Here is a 25,243-nt window from a genome sequence, read left to right on the forward strand (position 1 = left end):
CAACCTTGGACAGACTCGAGTTCTGATTTCCTTTTCCCGAAATTCAGAAACTCACAGCAAATTCCAGAAAATTCCAAAAATCGTAAAATTTTGAGGATACATTCCTCATACCATATACTATCATGGAAAAATAGTTTTCTATGAAAATAGATTCCATTTTTCAATCTTGATACAAAGTTCAAAAGACTTTGAAATAGTTCAAAGTTAAGTCAACTTTGTATCACAATGTTCAATGATGAATGCAATCACTAAGATGACTTCATCAAGGTTTTCCAAATCAATTTCAAAATGATTTTAAACCTTTTAATTTAGGACCATAATCTTAGGGCTAAATGTACATGACTTGTACACAAGTTTTCCCTATGATCCTCCATTTCTTGAATTAGGGTCATCTAGGTACAAGGACTATGCACCTTGATCCTAACTCATGATCCTAATATCTCACACACATCTAAGGTGTATCAAACCACATTCAAGTCAATTTGATGTGAGATATGGATTAAGGTCAACTTAGGCTAAGTTCTCATGCATTTTCTAAACACCAATTTGATCTCAATATCAAATTATATGTTTGTCCTTAAATCAATTTCATTGATTATTAATGCAAGAGATGATGACATGGCATGAAATAATATCATAAATAAAAGCATGTGACAATGTCATGATGTCATGGCATAAAGTATGAAACTTAAACTAAAGCATGACATATAATTAACCTAAGCATGATCATGACATTTCAAATGATAATAAGTTAAACATGATGTCATGGCATGTGAGGGCAAACAATCATGGCAAGATTTAGCATAAATAAATATACCTAGATTACCTATCTAAGTATCCTTAACCACTTGGCTAACTTCAAATTTAATCCTAGATTGCCCCAAAATGCCAAAATCCTAATTTTGACACTTCTTGAACTCTAGATTAATTCATGCCACTTAAAGATCAAATTTATCCTCAAAACTTGGCATGTTTCATTTTTCCTCGAGAGTTCTCTAGATTTTTTTTCCAAATTGTGCCAATTGAGATTAAAAATGAAATTTCCAATCTTTTAGGCACATTTAACTCTTCAAAGGAGTAAATGATAATTCCATTTCATTTTCAAAAGTTCTCAAAACCTTGAAAATGCTCCTTAAGTGTCAATTTCCTCAAAGTTGGGTTAACTACCCTTCTAATCGGAGTTGACACTCTCTAACCCATCTATGGGGTAGAGAAGATGCTCCTAGGAACCCAATACCTATTAGAGCTCATTGGGTTCACTAAATATTCACTAGGGATAACTTCCCTAGCAACCCTCCTAATGACCCTCTTAGGCTTTAAAGCCTTGGTCATTTGGGTCTCATCAAGGTCAACTATAGGGGTGACTCCCCTTGTGACCTTGGTAATGGTCTTCCTAGCCCTAGGTTTTGTTCCATAATCGAATGAAACATTATGATAAGTGGGCTTGACCAATTGGGACTTAGGTTTGTGACCCAAACCTTTCTTGTCCTTGGACTTGGGTTTTTGACCCCTAGACCCTAGAGTCAAATCCTTAAGAGCCTTTTCTAGAGAGTCAAGTCTTGACCTCAAGACTTGATTTTCTTTCTCTAATACCTCAAGTTTTGATTTATCATTTTTCTTTGAGGTATTCCTAGGCATGTGTCTAGATGATTTGGGATTTCTATCTAGATTTTCCTTAGCCTTAGATGAGTTAATTCTAGGGTTAGCATTTCTAGAATTGTTCTTATCTAGGCTAATATGCTTGGCTCCTAAGCACATGTATCGATTTCTAGTGTTAACATGCTTATCATTATTGACAATGGCAATAAGACTACTAGCATGCATCCTACTAGAATTGCAAGAATGAGCTTTAAATGTTACCTTAGGGTTTGCCTTAGCTCCCCCTTTACATGTGTTTGGCCTCTTGTCCTTGTGAGGTTGCCTCCCCCTTAGACATTGACTCCTATAGTGTCCCTGTTGCTTGCATTGGAAGCACACCACGTGCTTCTTGCTCTTGCATGTCGGGACTCCGGCTTCCTTGACCTTTGGTGGCGGTGGTGTCTTTCTAACCCTCTTTGGACACTTACTCTTGTAGTGCCCAAACTTCCTACACTCAAAACACATTATGTGTAACTTGCTTGAAATCACAGTGTTTGAGTTACCTAGGGTTGTGGATGTAGATGAGCTTTCTTCTTCATCCCTTCCGGAGGTAGATGCCTCTTCTTGCTCCGATCTTGAACAAGAGCTCTCCTCCTCTTCTTCCTTGGATGTTGAGTAGCCCTCAACTCCCAATTCGCTTCCTCCATGATGTGAGCTACTTGGCTCACTAGGCTCCTTTTCATGGAATTTTGCCAAATTGTTCCACAATTCCTTGGAGTTGTTGTACCTATCTATCTTGCACAAAACATTATTAGGTAAAGCAAATTCAATAATTTTTGTTACCTCGTCATTGATTTCGGATTGTCGGATTTGCTCTTTCGTCCACTCCTTCTTCTTGATAGGTTTTCCTTCCTCATCCATCGGAGGGGAAAACCCTTCTTGTACACAAAACCAATTTAACATATTAGTCCTAAGAAAATACATCATCCTTACCTTCCAATATGTGAAGTTGTCGTGAGACTCGTAGAAGGGTTGAATCGTGACATCTTCTCCATAGAGATCCATCTCTAGCCCGTGCTCCCCCGGGTGTTGATCCGTCGAAGAGCGGCCTCGCTCTGATACCACTTGTTAGGATTGTTAGGACCGTTCGTACTCGGCTAGAGAGGGGGGGTGTGAATAGCCGACCCCAAATCGTCGTTTCTTTCTACAAAACGTGTTAGCGCAGCGGAAAATACAAAGAAACGAAAGAGAAGAAAACCAAACCTTAACACAAGGATGTAACGAGGTTCGGAGATTAGGGCTCCTACTCCTTGGCGTGTCCGTAAGGTGGACGAGTCCAGTCAATCCGTCGGTGGATGAGTCCCCGGAGAACCGGCTAATACAATATACTCCTTGTGGGTGGAGAAACCTCGCCACAAACGTTTAAAACAGCAAACAAAGAGTACAAGAACAGTAAGAAAAGCAATACAATATGAATACAATAGCACTCTACCAATTGCTTGCTTTCTTGTCGACTGGAGGTGAAGCAGCAACTTCACAACCCAAACGCAGTAGGTGACGATGGAAGCTCACGCGAAGCTTGAGGCGAGCTCAATCAAAGCTCAGTTGAAGCAGAAGCTATGAAAACAGTTCTAGAAGAAGAAGAAGAAGTTGTGCAGCAGCAGCCCTCGACCCCTTTATACTGCGAAGAAGCAACAGAAACTGGCCGCGCGGCTAGAACCCCGATCGATCAGGACCGATCGGGAAGAGATGGATCGTCATCGATCGATCCGTGGACCGATCAGCTCTGTCCTAATCGGTCCCTGACCGATCCCAGCTCTCCGGCTCTCACAGAATCGACTCGTCTCTGATCGGTCGTGGAGACCGATCAGATACACCTGATCGGTCCCTGGACCGATCAGAGCTTCCTCTGATCGTCGGTCTGTCGACCGATCAGGAACTCCACAATATGCTATCGAGTGGAATCTGATCGGTCACCGATCGATACACAAACGTATCGTTGGATCGATCTGCAGACCGATCCAACTCCTAGGTTTAAAGTGTCCTCTCTAACCTAGTTCGGAGAACGAGCTACCGAGCCCTCTCCAACTCCATATGCCAAGCTTCACTCACTTGGACTTCTCAACACCAGATGTCCGATCACCCTTGATCTATCTAGATTTTCCCTTGCCTGGCTTCACTCACCAGGATTTCCACACTGCCTAACATCCCAGTTAGGACTTTCTCACTGCCTGGCTTCACTCACCAGGACTTTCCAACTGCCTAACATCCCAGTTAGGAATTTCCCACTGCCTGGCTTCACTCACCAAGACTTTCCACACTGCCTAACATCCCAGTTAGGACTTTCCCACTGCCTGGTTTCACTCACCAGGACTTTCCACCTGCCTAACATCCCAGTTAGGACTTTCCCACTGCCTGGTTTCACTCATCAGGACTTTCCACCTGCCTAACATCCCAGTTAGGACTTTCCCACTGCCTGGTTTCACTCACCAGGACTTTCCACCTGCCTAACATCCCAGTTAGGACTTTCCCACTGCCTGGTTTCACTCATCAGGACTTTCCACCTGCCTAACATCCCAGTTAGGACTTTCCCTCGTGCCAAGCTCCCTGCTTGGACTTCTCCATGCCAAGTCTCCATACTTGGACTTTTCCAATGCCAAGTCTCCATACTTGGATTTTTCCCGTGCCAAGTCTCCACACTTGGACTTTTCCCGTGCCAAGTCTCCATACTTGGACTTTCCGCGTGCCAAGCTATCTGCTTGGACTTTCCTCGTGCCAAGTCTCCGTATTTGGACTTTTCCAGTGCCAAGTCTCCATACTTGGACTTTTCGCGTGCCAAGCTCCCTGCTTGGACTTTTCCAGTGCCAAGTCTCCATACTTGGACTTTTCAGGTCAACCAGGTCAACCTTGACCTAGGGTTGCACCAATAATCTCTCAACCATCTATTCTTGTCTCACATCAAGAATAGAACTCTTTCACGAGTGTCAAACATCAACATGCAACTCAACTAGGTCAACCTTGTCCTAAGGTTGCACCGACAATCTTCCCAAGTCAAACATCAAAATACAACTCGAGTCAAGTCACCTCGAGTCGGGTCAACCAGGTCAACCTTGACCTAAGGTTGCACCAACAGTTACCTCGTCGTTGATCATGGATCGGTGGATTTGTTCCTTTGTCCACTTCTTCTTCTCAAGAGGTTCTCATTCTTTATCCACCGGAGGAATAAAACCTACTTGTACACAATTCCAATTTACTAGGTTAGTCATAAGAAAATACTTAATTCTTACCTTCCAATACGCGAAGTCGTCGCGATCGTAGAAAGGTTGAATCGTGATGTCTTCTCCAAGTCGATCCATTCTCTAGCTTGTGCTCCCCCGGGTGTTAATCCGTCGAAGAGCAACCTTGCTCTGATACCACTTGTTGGGATCGACGGTCGCGGCTAGAGAGGGGGGGTGTGAATAGCCGACCACAAATTCGCGTTTCTTTCTACAAATCAAGTTAGCGCAGCGGAAAAGTAACAACAGAAACGTAAATGGAGAAATCAAACCTCAAGCACAGCGATGTAACGAGGTTCGGAGATGAAACTCCTACTCCTCGGCGTGTCTGTAAGGTGGACGAAGCCTATCAATCCGTCGGTGGATGAGACCCCGAAAAACCGACTAATATGAACTCCTTCTGGGTGGAGAAACCTCGCCACAATAACTCTTGCAACAGCAAGATAGAAGTACACAAAATACAAAGAAGCACAAGACAATATAAATGTAAAACAAACAAACTTGCCTTCTCGTCTGGAGTCCGTTGATGAAGCAGCAGCTTCACGGATGCCAGCAGCAGGGAAGCTCACGCGAAGCTTCAAGACGTATGAGCTCAGCAAAACTCGCAGAAGGAACCAGGAAGAACTTGCAGAAGCAAGATGTAAGTCCTGTAGAGTTGCTCGTCTCTTTATATAGCTGAACCTGCAAACCTGTGAAGGCAGAAGAAGACACAGAAGACCGAGATCTAGCCGTTTTCACTCACAACGGCTAGGCCTAGACCGATCAGGCTCCAACCTGATCGGTCCATACTGTCCCTGATTGGTCTTGGGGACCGATCAGGCTAAGCCTGGACCGATCAGGCTATGTCCTGATCGGTCCAAGAGGAGTCTGATCGGTCCCTGGACCGATCAGCCTTTCTCCTTCTTCTCTTCTGTTTGCTTCCTGATCGGTCTCCAGACCGATCAGATAATCCACAGAAGCATTCTGTTTGGTTACTGATCGGTCACCAGACCGATCAGCCGAGCTACCGAGCTACCGAGCCCTCTCTTACCTAGTCCGGAGAACGAGCTGCCAAGCCCTCTCCGACTTCGTCCGGTCCAGAGAATGAGCTACCGAGCTACGAGCTACCGAGCTACTGAGCCCTCTCTGACCTAGTCCGGAGAACGAGCTGCCGAGCCCTCTCCGACTTCGTCCGGTCCAGAGAACGAGCTACCGAGCCCTCTCCGACTTCGTTCGGCCCAGAGAACGAGCTACCGAACCCTCTCTGACCACAATCCGGAGAACGAGCTACCAAGCCCTCTCCGACTTCCACATGCCAAGCTTCCATACTTAGACTTCTCCGTGCCAAGTCCCTGCTTGGACTTTTCCGTGCCAAGTCTCCATACTTGGACTTTTCCCGTGCCAAGCTCCCTGCTTGGACTTCTCGAAATAGATCAACTCAATTGGGGTCAACCAGGTCAACCTTGACCAAGGGTTGCACCCACAACCTCCCAAGATTTCCAATATTCTTGTCAAACATCAAAATACAACTCTTCTATTCTCGTCAAACATCAGAATAGAACTTTTCTATTCTCGTCAAACATCAAAATACAACTCAAGTCAGGTCAACTCGAGTCAGGTCAACCAGGTCAACCTTGACCTAAGGTTGCACCAACACATAGAAGCTGAGTTTGTGGCAGCCTCTGAAGTAGCCACAGAAGTTATATGGCTCAGAAACTTCATGATGGACTTAGACATGATTTTTGGTTTGACCAAAATTATTACAATTTATTGTAATAATAGTGGTGCAGTAGCAAACTCGAAGAAACCATAAGTCCATAAGGCAAGTAAACACAATAGAGCGCAAGTACCACCCAATACGAGAAATTGTATAACGAGGAGAAGTTGTTGCCGCCTAGATTGCATCAAGTGATAACCTGGAAGAGCTTTTCACTAAGGCCCTTAAGGCAAGAGATTTTGATGGGCATGGTGAAGGTTTGGGAATCAGATGTATGGCAGCATAGTCTTTTAATATAAGTGAGAGATTGTTAGAGTGTATACTAAAAGCCTAGCTTTTGTATAAATATTTATTTAGAAATAAAAGAATCACATTGGTTAATATCTACATTTATTTGTTAAATGTAATTGTTCAATTAATTTATATAATAGATAACATGGTGTGTGGTGACACACACAGAAGATCATGTTGTCAGTTCTTTATAAATTATAAACAGTTGCTCGCGACTAAGATGGAAAGGAATAAACCATTGAAATAGTCGCAGTGTAATTAGGTATTAGTTTATCTTGACTGATAAATTACACTAGTACACTCTAAGTGTATTGAGTAGGACCAATTAAGGTAAGTTCTTTTTATACTGACTTAATAAAAGAACAAGTCCTTAGTTATTATGAAAGTGTGTGCTCTTAATCCTAATATAATAACAAGCACATATATTTAGTATTTATTTCTTTGACTTATCAAAGGGTGAGATTTAGCTCGATAAATCAACAAGCCCGATAAGTTGGGAAATGATATTACTTATAGTGTGTCTTATTGATTATAGAGGGAAACTGTGTCCTAGTTATCTAGGTTGAGAATGTCCCCAAGAGGAGCTCATAAGGATTGTCATGTTAAACCCTGTAGGTGGACTTAGTCCGACATGATAATGAGGTTGAGTGGTACCACTCTTGGACTAAGATATTAATTAAAGTGAATTGTCAGTAACTCAATTAATTAGTGGACATTTGAAATCTTAAACATAGGAAGACTAACACACTCATAATAAGAAGAAGCCCAAAATGTAATTTGGGATTGGTGTAGTAGTTCAATAATAATCTTTAGTGGTATGAATTATTATTGATGAAATAAAGTTGAGTGTTCGAGGTGAACACGGGAAGCTTAATTTCATCGGGAGACCAAAACCAATTCCTCCTCTCGGTCCCTATCGTAGCCTCTTGTATATAGAGATTTATACCCACCACATACCCACCTTCTTACCCACGTTTTGGTAGCCGGCCAAGCTAGCTTGGAACCCAAGCTAGGGCCGGCTAAGACCCAAAGAATGAGCCAAGATTAGTGGTCGGCCCTAGCTTGGAGTCCAAGCTAGGTGTGGCCGGCCACATATAATATAACAGGGATTTTATTTAAATCTTTTCTTATGTGGATAACATGGTTTTAAAAGAGAGTTTAAAATTTAAATCTTTTCTTTTATGGCATTCTACAAAAGATTAAGAAAAGATTTGAAATCTTTTCTTATTTGTAGATTGAAAGGTGGATTTTAATTTTAAGGAAACTTTCCTTTTTTATCCATGTTCATGATTTAAAAGAAAGTTTAAAATTTAAATCTTTCCTTTTATAACTTTCTACAAAGGATTAAGAAAAGATTTGAAATCTTTCCTTATTTGTAGATTAAAAGGTAGATTTTAATTTTAAGAAAACTTTCCTTTTTTAACCATGTTCATGATTTAAAAGAGAGTTTAAAAATTAAATATTTCTTTTATAAAGCTTCTACAAAAGATTATGAAAAGATTTGATATCTTTCCTTATTTGTAGATTGAAAGAGATTTTAATTTATAGAGATAAATTTTTTTTATCCACATGTTTAAAAGAAAGATTTTAATTTATAAAAATTCCTTTTTATAAACTACCATGAAGGGAAAAATTATTGGAGAAATTTTTTATAAAATTCTGGAAACAAATTTGGAAGTTTTAATTTTTGTGTGAATTAAAATTTCCTTGATTTGGAGATTAAAGTGGCCGACCATGTTGTTTAGAGAAAAAAAATTGATTTTATCAATTAATTATTTATTTTTCATGGTAAAGGAATTAAGGAAATTTTTATTAAAATTTCCTTTTTTGCCAAGACCAAGGATTATAAAAGAGGGGGTAGAGGTGCCTTCATGAGAACATCTCTATTCTATTTTCTCCTCTCTTTTCCTCCTTGGTGTGGCCAGCCCTAGGGTCTCTTCTCCTTCTCTTTTCTTCCTCCTTTGTGGCCGACGGCATCAACATAAGGGAAATCCATGGTGGCCGGTTCTAGCTAAGAGAAGATGGAGAGAAAGGAGGTTTTGTTTCTAGCATCCCTTGGAGCTTGGTGGTGGTGGTCGTACCTCTACTTCTCTTGGAGAATTATGGTGGCCGAATATAACTTGGAGAAGAAGGAGCTTGGTGGTTCTCATCTCGGTAGATCGTTGCCCACACAACGTCCGGGATAAGAAGAGGAATACGGTAGAAGATCAAGAGGTCGTTGCATACAAAGGAAGGTATAATTAGTAATTAATTTCCGCATCATACTAGTTGTATTTCTTTTGTATGAATTCCAAACACAAGAGGTATTAGATCTAGTTTTCGAATTTGTTTTCGAGTTTGTATTTTTTTTTTTACTTTGTCGAATTTGTGATTCGATTGTTCTTTTTGGTTAACCTAGAGTTATTTAAGGAAATTAAATATTAGCTTTCCTTAAAAGGCTTTGTCTAGGCGGTGGTGGTTGCTCCCATATCTAAGAAGGCCATGTGCCTCTCCAAGTAGTCCTGGAAGCCAATTTTGGAAATTAAAATTTAATGGAATTAATAACATAGGTGGATTTGGATCAATAGTGTTAAGTTCCGCTTGTGATCCAAATCTAAACCATCAAGAACATATAAGTTAAATTTGGAATCAATGATGTTAAGTTCCGTCAGCGATTCCTAATTTAACTTCTAAAGAACACAATAGGTTATTTAGGAAAAGGTTCGACACTTGTACAAAATTTTTGTATAGTGGAACTGGTACGCCCTTCCTAGGACTAACCAACAATAAGAAGCTGTGTAGCAGCCACAAAAAAGGAGTTCGATGAAATATAGAATAAAGATATACAAAAAAGAACCAACCTCAACAAAAAAGCAGAATAAATAGGATTGGTAAGTAATACAACTCCCATTCCCCCTAATAGAAGAACTGACCATAGATCGAACCTATCCCATTTTTACAGTACGATGGTTGGTTGTTCACTTACTAGCTGTACCTACTGTTTCTTTTTTGGGATCAATATCAGCAATGCAGTTCATCCAAGATAAACCTAATTCGAATTATAGAGCTATGACAGAATCAAATCTGAATGAACAAAATGTTGAATTGAATCGTACTAGTCTATACTGGGGTTTATTACTCATTTTTGTACTTGCTGTTTTATTTTCCAATTATTTCTTCAATTGAGAGAAAGAGAATAGTAGGAATTCTCTTATCCCATTCGAAAAGATACCATCTTCATAATTATCAATGGTTGTTTTTGTCTATATCATGACCATTTGAAAAAATATGGAGGAAAGTAGGGGAAATGGCCAATACTACTGGAAGGATTCCTCTTTGGTTGGTGGGTACTGTAACTGGTATTCCCATGATCGGTTTAATAGGTGTTTTCTTTTACAGTTCATATTCTGGGTTGGGTTCATCTCTCTAGTAATCGTATGAACCAAATTGTAGACATGAAAGAGTAAGAACTCAGCGGGACCTTACCACTCTAATCAGACAGACAAAGGAGGATAAGGTCCCACAGAGTTCTTACTCTTATAAGATATAGGAATATAAGAAGACTTTGATCTATTCCATAACATACAAATTTGGAAACATACAAATTCAAATTGGAAAGTTATATAGTCAACATAATAAAAATATTATATTTGTTTTGTAGAAAAAAATGACAAAATGGATCTTTTGCTCTGATGTTTTAAATATTACTCTATTCTTTTGTTTCTTAATAATGTTTTTGAAGAATTGAAGCCATTGATTGATTCATAGTCTCTATCCTTCCTCTAATTAATTCTTATGATACGAAGCAAGAAGAAAAGAGTAATCTCTGGATACTACAATATTCTATGGATTTATATGCATGAGATATCCTCAAATTCTTTCTTTCTAATTCTATAGTAAACTACTAATTCTATAGTAAACTACTAATGTAACTTACTCTATAATATAATTTGAAATTTAAATTTGTTTGAATAATTTCTCTAAGTTATAAGTTTAAGTTAATAGAAGTTCTATTTGTTCAATCAATTATTTCCCTATAATCTTTTCTCTCTTTTTGTTTATCCACAACTTCCTATCAATCTAAACAAAAGAGTTCCGGTTTGCCATCCTTCCCTTGTATTCTCTTCATTTGTATATCTATTACAAATAATAGGATACAAGTAATGAATTCCAGGCATCCCACAAAATGAAAAAAAGTATAAACGAAGCAACAAAAAGGGTTTGGAGATTCTTTGTTGATCCATATATATATATGGATCAACAAAAATTTGGCACCTTTTACCAACTTGATGTTAAGAAATCCCCACACCTAGAAATTCATTTCGTATAATTGAACCTTTTCAAACTGTTTCTTTTTAAGAACCAAAAAAAACTTGTGCCAAAATAACAAATGCAAAAAAGAATAAAAGACCTTGGACCTGTAATGGGTCTTGAAGCACTACTTCTGCATCTCCCTGACTAAAGTCTCCCACATTGGGATTGCTTGTTAATGGTTGATCAAGCTGGATGGATTCACCCTCTGAAACAAGAAGTTCTGGTCCTGGAGGTACAATATCAACTACGTGATGTCCATCCGATTGATCAACAACGGTTATTTCATAACCACCCTTTTCTTTACATACTATTCTACTTACTATGTAACGACCCGACCCCTCGACCCCTTGGGTGGCCCAACTGGCGACCCCTTATGTCGTCGACCGACAACCCTCGGCCGTACCGTTACTCACTAGGACTTCCCACCCCCGGCCAATGGATTTTTGCCGCGCTCACTTGGCTACTAGGATTCATAAACTCTAGTACTTAGCCTGGAGGTCTAGAGTTCGAATCCTGGGGAAGGCAAAATCCACTGGCTAGGGGTGGGAAGTCCTAGTGAGTAATGGCACGGCCGAGGGTCGTCGGTCGACGACATAAGGGGTCGCCAGTTGGGCCGCCCAAGGGACCGCCAAGGGGTCGCCAAATGGGCCGCCAGTTGGGCCGCCCAAGGGGCCGAGGGGCTGGGTCGTTACAATAAAAAGGTGTCTTTTTATTGTAATGACTCGGCCACTTGGCCCCTTGGGCGGCCCAACTGGTGGCCCATTTGGCGGTCCCTTGGGCGGCCCAACTGGTGGCCCCTTATGTCATCTACCGATGACCCTCGGCCGTGTCATTACTCACTAGGTCTTCCCACCCCTAGCCAGTGGATTTTGGCCTTCCCTAGGATTCGAACTCTAGACCTCCAGGATAAGTACTAGAGTTTATGAATCCTGGTAGCCAAGTGAGCGCCAATAAATTTGTCACGCCCCAGGTAGTCCCTGCCCGAATAAAAATTTCGACAACATCTCCCCTGTACGGGTGACAATCTGAAACTTTATGTATTGCCCTCAGGGCCATATATACCTCGGCCAACACGGCCAGAACAATTACAATAATAAAAATGTAACAACCAAGCATCCACGCAGCTTAATAGTGAACTAAAACAAAGATAAGTAAAACATCTCAAAACATCCTAATCAACTACACCCATAAAGCACAAAACCGATATCCTACTCCATTACACCCATAAAACACAAATCACAACGAACTTACCTCTTCTGCCATCCAGGCAGGCATGTAGCAAAAACACATCCAAATAAAACACATCAATAATAAAGCAAAACCATATAGTGTCCAGGTGTCAAAAGTAGAACAAGTCTAAAGGTACAAGAAGAAACCAAAAGGCAAACTATATCCTTGATATGCAGGGGATTGACAACTGGAACTCTCCGGATAGTCTCAACCTGAAATATAATAATAACCACGGGATGAGTCAACTCCTCAGCGGGTAATATCGACATGCATAGTAAGAAAATAACAACTAGCAGTAATCATACATACAGTCTCTTGATTTAAGAAATATAAAAATGCAACTGAATAAACAAGAGAAAAATTGTACTAACCAGGACCTGAGTTTAAATATAACAAGGTTGTCAAACTGAGAGTGTCATAAATCCTGTATGCATGTCAATCATATGCATCCATCCAAATGCAACAAATAAATGCAGCAAACACAAGCAATAAATGCATTATGCATATGATGCCAATGACATGTCCTGGTCACCCCTGACGCCAGTCATCCATCTCACACACGATGGTGAGACCGAGTGGGTAGGGCTGTGACAACCGTGCACTCTGCCATCACTGCTCATGATGAGTGACCGAGTGGAAGGGATGCTGTTGGAGTACACCTATCCTCCTACCTCAAATCATAAGTGGGGGAGCTCAATGCTCTCATCTCTCTGAGACAATCCAGAAGAGGGATCCCTGCCGGCTACCACGTTGCGTCACACTACTCATGAGCGGATCAACAGAGCCAAACAGAGCAAACTGTCTGTCGACTACCACGCTGCGTCTCCAAACCAGCAGAACCTAATAGAGCAAAACTGTCTCCCGGCTACCACACTGAGTCACCGAACTAGCGGAGCCTAACAGCAGAACTGTCACACACCTGCTTGACATACCACTAACCCATGAGTGGTGGTGTGTGCAGATCTATGTAACTGGCGATGTGCTCAACAATAATGGAGCCGACTATCACACAGCATACAATCATGCGAGATGGTGCATGACACTAAGCATAAAAAATATCCTGAATCCATCCATATATATAATGTGTACCCTAGAATAAATTGACCTAATCAATAGTCTAGGTACATAGGTCAGATAAGGTATCAAAACCTAGGTCCTGAACATAATAAAATATGATTGTGTCACTACCCCTATAAGTATGTATAATCAGGTAGGTACTAACATGAAGTGCATAACAAATAAACAAAACAAGCATGTAACAGATCGAGTAGTGACCAACCGAAGCAGATAAGAATCATAATCATTGCTATTTGTTAAAAATACTACTATGCATATCAAATGACATAAAGTCAAAGTACCCGCCTCCAATAGAATAGATCGTATCCGGTCCAAATCTGACTTCGAGATACTCGTCTCGCGTCAAAGTCCTGTGTCACCAACATAAATATATTTTATTTAGCTACAATTCTTATAAATAGCTAAATAAAACATCTAACCCTAAATTAGGGTAAAACCCTAATCATACCATTAGATTAATTCTAAACCTAATCCATTTACACATAAACAACTTAAACTAAAATAATCGAATCAAACAACACTCGTGTGCATATAAATCACCGTGATACCTCCAACAATGTATACCGAACTCGTGTGCATATATCATCGTAGGTAAAATCAACAATACCCCTCAAACAACACTCACATGACAAATATACACATATGCCAAGAGTATAATCAACATATACTTCCAATAAGGCATACTAAAACCCAGGTGCATTCACAAATCACACATAATCAACAAGATACCTCGGATACCACACCAAACACATATGTACATATCACAACACCGATGTAGTCGACAAGATACTTCCAACATGACATTCACACCCATGTGCACATACTACGACATAGATTTAAATCGATAAGATACCTCCAATATGTCAATCAGGCACGTACAGCTAACTAAATAGCTATAATCCACAAGGAACCTACAATAACCATATCTAGATGGGAATACCCACACTATCCAAAAATGAACTATCCATCATAGAACTCCTTCAACTCATAACAATCATATGTACACTTCATAGATATGCATAATCAGCATATTTAATCCAATCTACCACACAAACCCTATGCCACCTTCTAAGTTATCCTATTTGGTACATACAGTCAAAAATTAAAGTACTCATGAAATAGGATACACCGATCCTCAATCGACTGACCAAATCGTCAATAGTATATGGCTAATTCAATCCTTTCCCACGTCAGTACAAGTCATGTACCCAATATACTCAAGATATCCAACTAAACACGAATCACCCAAAGATCAGTATTTTTTATAAAATAGCGTAAGTCGATCCCCTACTGATCGGACCAACCAAAACAATGAATCAGTAATCAACTATCCAAATCTAACCAGTGTCCGCTAATCCTCGGCAATCACTATGGTATATCCATCCACGACTACCCAAGTCGGCAAACGCAGATCAGTCTTCTACTGACCGATCTAACAAAAGTAAACTAATTATCTGCTGATAAAATTAACTAAAATAACATGGTATTCTACGGCTAAGTCAACATGAATATGTAGATACTATCCGCTACATAACTAATAATAGCAGAGGCTGGTATGCGCCTCCATCTTCTACTAGTAGTAATAGAAGCTAAAACTACTAGTGGTATGATATGCAAAGTCTCCTGAGACCGTAATCCTTAATCTCTATCTGAGTCGACCATGATCAGTGGTTTACCTAATACATGACATATATGCTATAACATCTAACTAGGTACTAATAAGGAATGCTAATACATGTCATAAACTATAATAGTCATCAGTTCATATACTAATCAAAAATGTAGAATAACAATATACCACATACCTCCTATAGCTTGGAGATGTCCTGTTGCTGCCAGGTCCCAAAATCCAAAAAGTCACATCAAGAAGACTAAAACACGAAATCCGAAACACGAGAAATAAAACTCGTAAACCGAGCTCTGATACCAAATAAATTGGTATCAGATAAATCTCAAAAATCCAGAACACATAGCAAGTATCGTACTCCTGCTCTGATACCACTTAATTTGTCACGCCCCGAGGGAGTCTCAGTCCGAAGAAATTTCGGCAGCATCTCCGCTGTATGGGTGACAATCTGAGGCAAATCTACATACAAAATATACATCAGCTACAAGCGGCTGGAATATACACACAACCACGCAGTTTATATCATCAGCCCACTCGGCTGGAACAAAATAAACAACCATGCAGTTATATATATATTTAACAGCCTACTCAGCTGTACTAAAACAAAAAAAAAACACAGCGAAAAAGGACAACACATACAACTCAAAACTAAAATGCTAGCCGGCTAGGCTTACACAACACAACAATATAACATCTCCAGAAACAAAATCGGAATACAACACTAATTACACCAATTATAAATACTGAAGTAAAAAAATACACAAAAACGTAGACATGTCTTCGGATGTGATGTGGGGACCGGCAACCAGAATACTCCAAGCGTCTCCATAAACAATCTAGTACCTGAAAAGATAGTGTCCACGGGGTGAGTTCAACAACTCAGCAGATACCTAGTTGACATGTATAGTAAACTATAACAAATAGTAATAACTATGGAGTACAGTCTCCTAATCAAAAGAAGGTAATGCATAATAGAAAAGGGCTGAAGGGTACTGTACTCACCAGGGCCACCTATCAGAGTAATCAGGTCGTCAGACCGGAAGTGTCATAAATCCTGTATGCATGTCAAACATATGCATCCATCCAAATGCAGCATATAAGTGCAGCAAACACAAGTAGTAAATGCATAAATGCATATGATGTCAATGATGCGTCCTGGTCACCCCTGACGCCAGTCAGTCATCTCACACACAATGGTGAGACCGAGTGGGTAGGGCTGTGACAACCGTGCACTCTACCGTCACTATACCTGATGAGTGACTGAGTGGACGGGATGCTGTCGGAGTACTCCTGTCCTATGACCCCAAATCATAAATGGGGGAGCTCAATGCTCTCATCTCCCGGTACACGATGACGGGGAGGTATCTCTACCGGCTACCACGCTGAGTCACCTGACCAACGGAATCAAACAGAGTCCACCGTCTGCCGGCTACTACGCTGCTACACTAATTGCCAGCGGAGCCAAACAGAGCGGAACTGTCTGCCGGCTACCCAGCCGAGTCCTCAGACCAATGGAGCCAAACAGCAGAACCGCCACACACCTGTCTGATATACCACTAACCCATGAGTGGTGGTGTGTGCAGTACATGTAACTGGCGATGTGCTCAACCATAGTGGAGCCGACAATCGCGTAGCATGCAATCATGATGCATGACACTAAGCATGGAAATAAGCTGATCAGCATAACCATATCCATATACATAAAATGAGTATCATAATATCGATGGTCAAATACGAAGATCTAAAGTACACAGGTCAGATAGGATATCAAAAACCTAGGTCCTGAACATAACAAGCATGGTATGTCACTACTTCTCTGAGCATATGTATATATAATCATGTGGGTACTAGCATAAAATGCATATCAGGTGAGCAAAACAAGCATGTTACAGGTATCCAAAAGTGACATACCAAAACAATGACGAACATAATTATTACTAAAAGCTATGATCTACTAGACATATCAACAAGACATATCAAAAAGATAAGTCAAGGTACCCGCCTCAAATAGCAGGTTCAATCCAGTCAAGTCCAACGTCGAGATGCTCGTCTCGCGTCAAAGTCCTGTAGTACATGATATCCAGATTTAGCTAATTACATATAAATAAATTAGCTAAATCAAATCCTCATGAAGTTAACATAAATCCATATCCAATTATAAATCCTAATTGGATCATCTAACTCCTCAATCGACTTTAACTAATCCATACGAATCAGAACTTGCAATTAACATAATCCATCACAACAACTTAATCTAAACCAATTCATAAGAACTCACCCAAAATCCAGGATGGTCGCTGGTGGCTCAGGGTCAAAGGGTTTCCCTGCCCAAAACAGAATGACTGATGCTGTGATCGCCAATTAACAATGCTGGCCAACTAAAACAGGGTAAAAGGATGCTGCCCTCCACATCAAATGTTCCCTAACTCAACACATTACATTTAAATTCCAATTTTCTCATGATAATCATATCCAGTTAATGATACCATTCAAATCCATCAACAAACTACAAATCTGATCTCTAGCTTACCTTATTATGGTTGCTCCCTGTTAACACACGGCAAGGAAATGCAGCCGTTGGACAAGAATAGAAGCTTCTCAACAAAGACTTCTTCACTCTTCCTCTCCAATCTCATGCCCTTGATCCACAGCCAGGAAGAAAAACAAGCACAGCAGAGAAAACACAACAAAGAAGAAGATCAGAGGAGGAAATCACTGATCCACTGCAAAGTTCATGGCTGCTGGACCCGGGTGGCTGAAATGAATGGCTGTTGAATCCCAAAATCACCACAACACTTAATTCTCCTGGCTCAACTTGACCTAAACTACAACAAAAAAGGAATCCAAAATCTGATTAGAAGAACCAGCAAAGGAAAAACCAACCCGACACTTCCCTCCTAGTCCAGAACCGGATCCTCACCTCTATGTCCTGAGCCCCAATCGGCGCCGACGATCTAGGGCACACTGAGGGCGGCTGGATGGTTGCGTCAAGTAGTCGGCGTTGGCACAGAGGAAATCGGCGGCACTGCTCTAGGACACAGCCACAAGGGGAAAGGAAATAGTAGGGTCCTCGGCTGGCGTTGGCTCGAGTGTCGCCGGCACTGTCCCGTGCGGCGACATCGCTGTCGGGTGGAGGAGGCGCGGCCAAGACGATGGCTAGGGCACAGATGGCGTCGGGCAGAAGAGAGGGATCTGGCGGCTCTTGCTCAAACGCTGGCGAGGAGGAAGAGAGGGGAAGAAGAAGCTTGGCCGGCGTTCGATCGGAGAGAAAGAGGTAACCACCGGAACCAGGAGGTTAGGGCACGGGTGAATTCGGCGATGGAGAAGAATGGCACGCGGGGAAAATACAAAACACAGGGAAAAGAAATAAAGAAAAGGGAAATAGGAAAAGATTAAGAAAATAAAACTTTTCCTCATTCAGTGGGGTAACCTAATCCGGCCTTTTCGGGACCCACCTTTATCCCCGTAAACTCGTCCAAACGAGCTCCGAAAAATTCCCGAAAAACGTCCAAAAATTCCGAAAAATTCCCTTATTCATATTCACCTATTTCCGGTATTTTACAATGGCATGTCCTATCATAAATCATAAAGAGCATCATGCTATATCATATCATAAATCATCATGTCACCTAAATCATAAGAGCATAGCAAGCCATATCATAAATCATATAGAACATCATGCTATCTCATATCATAAATCATCATGTCACATAAATCATAAGAGCATAGCAAGTCATATCATAAATCATATCATGCAAGATATCTTTTAAAACATGTGGCATGTCATATGCAAGATGTCTTAAAACATATCATATAGTACTTGAACATAATATCATCATGAGGGCCCGGCTTGTACCACATACATACATAAATGTGCGCAATCCCTAGGACAGGGTAGCTAGCCCCGAACCTACTAGGGATCTAGGTCCATACTACGACCGTCGACCTAGGGGCGTACTAAGGAGCCCATCTCTTTACTAGACCCGTTCATAGTCCGTCGGCCTAGGGGCACTTATGGAGCCCACCCTTGGTACAAGCCATACAAAGTAAAATAGCATATCATGGTTCATGTCATAACATAGCATATCATATCTTATCATATCATGAAGAGTGCTCTTAGTCCCCAAGGGAAGCAACTCTTAGGCCTTTACTTATCATATCATAAAGAGTGCTCTTAGTCCCAACAAAAATGGAAGCAACTCTTAGGCCTTTGCTTATCATATCATAAAGCATGCATAATTGGGCACATAGCACAACATAAGAGACATTATTATGCATGGATCATAAGCATACATAAATGGCATTTTATTTGTCATATCATAAAAGCATGCATACTTGGGCACATAACACATCATAAGAGACATTATCATGCATGGTTCATAGGTATACCTAAATGAACACATCATCCATCATAGAAAAGACATAATCATACATGAAATCATTAAATAACATCTCTTAATTCATAACATAGCATGTGAGGCACATCTAGGCTCCTAAACCCATTATGGCCGAAAGTTCAAGAGTATGAACTTAAATTCTAAATAACATACAAGCATAAGAATCTCATGTTGACTTCATATCGTATCATAAGGAAGGTCATAAGCATGTTAATTCAAATTTTTAAGCCTTCCTAGGTCTCTAATTCTTTCATGGCCGAAACCTTCATGAAGAGGAACCAAACTCTAAGCAAACATACAAGCATACATATCTAGCTAAAATTCATATCATATCATAAGGTGATACATAAGCATGCTAGGTTAAATTTTTAGCCTCCTTGAACCCTAAAACTTGTTCATGGCCGAAACCTTCATGAGGAGGAAACCAAGCTCTAAGCAACATGCAAGCATAAATATCTAGCTAGGAATTCATATCATTTCATAAGGAGATACATGAGCATGCTAGGTTAAATTTTTAGCTTCCTTGAACCCTAAAACTTGTTTATGGCCGAAACCTTCATGAAGAGGAAACCAATCTCTACGCAACATGCAAGCATAAATATCTAGCTAGGAATTCATATCATATCATAAGGAGATACATGAGCATGCTAGGTTAAATTATTAGCTTCCTTGAACCCTAAAACTTGTTTATGGCCGAAACCTTCATGAAGAGGAAACCAAGCTCTAAGCAACATGCAAGCATAAATATCTAGCTAGGAATTCATATCATTTCATAAGGAGATACATGAGCATGCTAGGTTAAATTTTTAGCTTCCTTGAACCCTAAAACTTGTTCATGGCCGAAACCTTCATGAAGAGAAAAATAACCACTAAACAATATACAAACATGAATATCAAGCTAACTCCATATCATGTCATAAATGAAATCATGAGCATACTAGATTTAGTTTAAAGCTTCTTTAGACACTAACTTCTCCATGGCCTAGATTTAGTTTAAACCCTAAGGGACCATGTGTCTAGATTTCAAGCAACATCAAAACATGATAACCCTAAGTTTGCTTTATCTCATGTCTTAAAGAGAGTCATGAACATGTTAACCTAAGTTTTAAGCTCTCCTAGGTCTTTTATTCACATTATGGCCGAAACCCTATAGTGTAATACCACTAGGTTCCAACACATACAAGCATGCAAACACTTAAAATCTTTCATACCATTTCATAAAGAAGATCATGAGCATGATAACCTAAACTTTAATCTCTCCTAATCCATTTATTCATGTCTTGGCCGAACACTTTAGGAGCATGAGATTAACATACAAGCATAAGAATACCAAACAAATCTCCTATCATAGCATACATATCATGGGGACATAGTGATCATGGTTGGTTTAGGTCTTAAGCTTTCCTAGGTCTTTCATCTATACTTGGCCGAAAGTTCAAAATCATAGATCTAGGTTTTTAAGTAAGCATTCAACATAAGAACATTAACTAGTTTCCTATACTAGGGTGCTTATCATAAGAACATAAAGAACATGCTTATCTAGGTCTTGAACTTCCCTAACCTTTTTATTCTTGTCTTGGCCGAAAAACCATAGGAGCATGGAGTTAAGTTTCAAACATTTTAATCTTGTGGAAAACATAAGCAACTTGTACCACAGGTGAGGGGATACTTACATCCTTTCGCTTGTTGTTCCTAAAGAAAAGTGGTACCCTTGTGAGGAAGAAGAAGGAGCTTCTCTTTCTAGTCCTCCCTTTTGTTTTCTTTTTCTTGTAAGGAGTAAACCTTGAGACTCCTTCTTAGGAATTAGTTTTCTTAGAGAGAAAACCTTAGCTTGGATTTTAGGAATGAGGGAGAGAAAGATCTATGTCTCGGTGGAGAAGGGAGAAGGAGAAAGGAGGAGGAGGAAGAAGGAGGAAGAATGAACAATCTTTTCTTTCTCTATTCTTCTCTCAATCCTATTTATTCATCATGAGAATGAATTATGTCTGTTGGTTGCTACTCGGAAAATCTAATGGTTCCACTGTACAAAAATTTTGTACAAAGGTCTTGACCTTTTCCTTGCTACCATGTATTCTTTTAAATTAAACTTGGATCGCCTACGGAACTTAACACGTTTGATTCTAAGTTTAATTTATTTGTTCTTTTAGGTTTAGACTTGGATCTCCTGCGGAACTTAACACGTTCGATCCAAATCACCTAGGTTATTAATTCCATTAAATATTAATTTTCAAAATTGGCTTCCAGGACTGCTTGGCGAGGCACATGGCCTTCTTGGATATGGGAACAACCACCACCGCCTAGACAAAGCCTTTTAAGGAAATCTAATATTTAATTTCCTTAAATAACTTTAGGTCAACCAAAAAGAATAATCAAATCACAAGGAAAAGAAAAATAAAAGAACACAACATCGAAGACTAATTCGAAATACTAGAATCGCATGCCTCTTGTATTTGGTATTTTTACAAAGAAATAAAACTAGTATGATGCGGAGATTAAATACTAGTATACCTTTTCTTTTGCAAACAAAAATCTCTAGGTCTTCTGCCGTATTCCTCTTCTAATCCCAGACGTTGTGTGGGCAATGATCTTCCGTGACTAGAACCACCAAGGCACCTTCTTCTTCCTTCCTTCATGTTTCGGCCAAGCCTATCTTCTATAGGATGAAGAACTTTTTTCACCAACCAAGCTCCAAGGGATGTAAGCTTTCTCTCCTTCTTCCTCAAGCTAGATCCGACCACCTCCTCCAAGCTCCAAGAGATAAAGGATTTTGGCAACACAAGAGGAAGAGAGAAAAGGAGAAGGGCCGACCACACCAAGGAAGAAAAGAGGGAGAAAATAAAATAGAGATCTTCACCATGAAGCCTCCTCTACCCCCTCTTTTATAATCCTTGGTCTTGGCAAATAAGAAAATTTATATAAAAACTTCCTTAATTCTTTTGCCATGAAAAGGAAAATTTATTTAATTAAAAATAATTTTCTCTTCTCCAATTTATTTGGCTGGCCACTCTTCTCCCCAAAACAAGGAAAGTTTTAATTAATTAAAATTTCCTAATTTGTCTCCAGAAATTTATAAAAAAAAAATTTCTCCAATAATTTTTATCCCTTCATGATTGGTTAATAAAAAGGAAATAAATTAAAATCTTTCTTTTAAACACGTGGATAAAAAGAAAGTTATCTCTAAAAATTAAAATCTCTTTTAATCTACAAATAAGGAAAGATATCAAAACTTTTCTTAATCTTTTGTAGAAACTTATAAAAGAGAATATTTAATTTTTTAAACTCTCTTTTAAATCATGAACATGGTTAAAAAAGAAAGTTTTCTTAAAATTTAAAATCCACCTTTTAATCAACAAATAAGGAAAGATTTCAAATTTTAAACTCTCTTTTAAGCATGTAGATGATTTACAAATAAAGAAAGTTTTTACCAAAAATTAAAACCATCCTTTTAATCTACAAATAAGGAAAGAGATTAATCTCTTCTCTTAATCTTTTGTAGAAAGCTATAAAAGGAAATTTTTAATTTTTAAACTCTCTTTTTAAAACCTTGATATCCACATAAGAAATAATTTAAAATTAAAATTCCTTTTTAATATTCTAGTGGTCAGCCACCTAAGCTTGGGACCCAAGCTTTGGCCGGCCACCAACTTGGCTCATCCACTTGGTCTTGGCCGGCCCTAGCTTGGGTTCCAAGCTAGCTTGGCCGGCCCCATTGGATGGGTAAGAAGGTGGGTATGTGGTGGGTATAAATCTCTATATACAAGAGGCTACGTAGGGACCGAGAGGAGGAATTGGTTTTGGTCTTCCAATGAAATTAAGCATCCTGTGTTCGCCCCGAACACACAACTTAATTTCATCAATAATAATGCATTCCACTAAAGAACTATTATTGAACTACCGCACCAATCCCAAATTACATTTTGGGCTCCTTCTTATTATGAGTGTGTTAGTCTCCCTGTGTTTAAGATAACAAATGTCCACTAATTAAGTAAGTTACTGACAACTCACTTAATTAATATCTAGCTCCAAGAGTAGTACCACTCAACTTCATCGTCATGTCAAACTAAGTCCACCTGCAGGGTTTTAACATGACAATCCTTATGAGATCCTCTTGGGGACATTCTCAACCTAGATTACTAGGACACAGTTTCCTTCTATAATCAACAACACACACTATAAGTGATATCATTTCTCAACTTATCGGGCTTATTAATTTATCGAACTAAATCTCACCCATTTATAAATTAAAGAAATAAATATCAAATATATGTGCTTGTTATTATATTAGGATTAAGAGCACACACTTTCATAATAACTGAGGTCTTTGTTCCTTTATAATGTCAGTATAAAAAGAAACGACCTCTAATGGTCCTACTCAATACACTCTAAGTGTACTAGTGTAATTATATAGTTAAGATAAACTAATACCTAATTACACTACGACCTTCCAATGGTTTGTTCCTTTCCATCTTGGTCATGAGCTACTGTTTATAATTTATAAGGTACTGATAACATGATCCTCTGTGTGTGACACCACACACCATGTTATCTACAATATAAATTAATTGAACAACTACATTTATCATAAATGTAAACACTTGACCAATGTGATTCTTATTTCTAGATAAATATTTATACCAAAAGCATAGAATTTTAGTATACATCCTAACAATCTCCCACTTATACTAAAAGACTAAGCTGCTATATCTGCTGCCATACATCTGATTCCCAACCCTTCAACATGCCCATCAAAAGCTCTTGCCTTAAGGGCCTTAGTGAAAAGATCTATAGGTCATCATCTGATGCAATCTAGGTAGCAACAACTTCTCCTCGTTTATACGATTTCTCGTATTGGGTAGTACTTGCGCTCTATTGTGTTTACTTGCCTTATAGACTCATGATTTCTTCGAGTTTGCTACTGCACCACTATTATTACAATAAATTGTAATAATCTTTGGACAAACCAGAAATCATATCTAAGTCTATCTTGAGGTTATTGAGTCATTCAGCTTTTATGACTACCTTAGAGGTTTGCCATATACTCAGCTTCTATGGTGGAGTCCAGAAAAATACCTATGCTTATCACTCTTCCATAGTTATGACTTTACCTCCTAAAGTAAACACAAAACCCCGAGGTTGACTTACTATTGTCCCTATCCAACTGGAAGTCAAAATCTGTGCAACCCACAGGGACCAAATTAACTGCCTTGTAAGCTAGCATATAATCTCTAGTGCCTCTAAGGTACTTCAATATATGCTTTACTGCAGTCCAATGTCCTTGTTCAGGGTTACTTTGATATCTGCTAACTATGCCCTTGGTAAAATAGATTTCTAATCTCGTGCATAGCATACATTAGGCTTCCGACAATCGAAGCATAAAGAACTGCCTTCATTTCCTCTATCTCCTTTGATGTCTACGGAGACATTTATTTAGATAAAGTTACTCCATGCTAAAAAAGTAAGAAACCTTTCTTGGAGTTTTGCATGCCTAAAACGAGCAAGGATTTTTTCGATATATGAAGCTTGGGATAAGTAAAATATTCTTTTCTTGCGATCCCTTATTACTTTGATCCCAAGAATATATACATTCTCCCAAGTCCTTCATATCGAATTGTTTGAACAACCATACCCTTACTTCTAACAACATTTTGATATTGTTTCCAACTACCAAAAAATGTTATCTACGTATAGTACAAGAAATACCACCACGTTTCTATCACACTTTTTGTATACACAAGACTTATCCGGTTACTAAATAATTCCATAGGTCTGGATTATTTTG

General features: G+C 39.4%; 1 pseudogene; it reads right to left on the reverse strand.

Moving 5' to 3' along the window:
* Positions 1 to 11,128: 11,128 nt before the first annotated feature.
* Positions 11,129 to 25,243, reverse strand: part of LOC122000271 — a 29,770-nt pseudogene continuing 15,655 nt past the window's right edge.

The sequence above is a fragment of the Zingiber officinale genome, chromosome 7A (assembly GCF_018446385.1).
Source record: "Zingiber officinale cultivar Zhangliang chromosome 7A, Zo_v1.1, whole genome shotgun sequence".
NCBI lineage: Eukaryota > Viridiplantae > Streptophyta > Magnoliopsida > Zingiberales > Zingiberaceae > Zingiber > Zingiber officinale.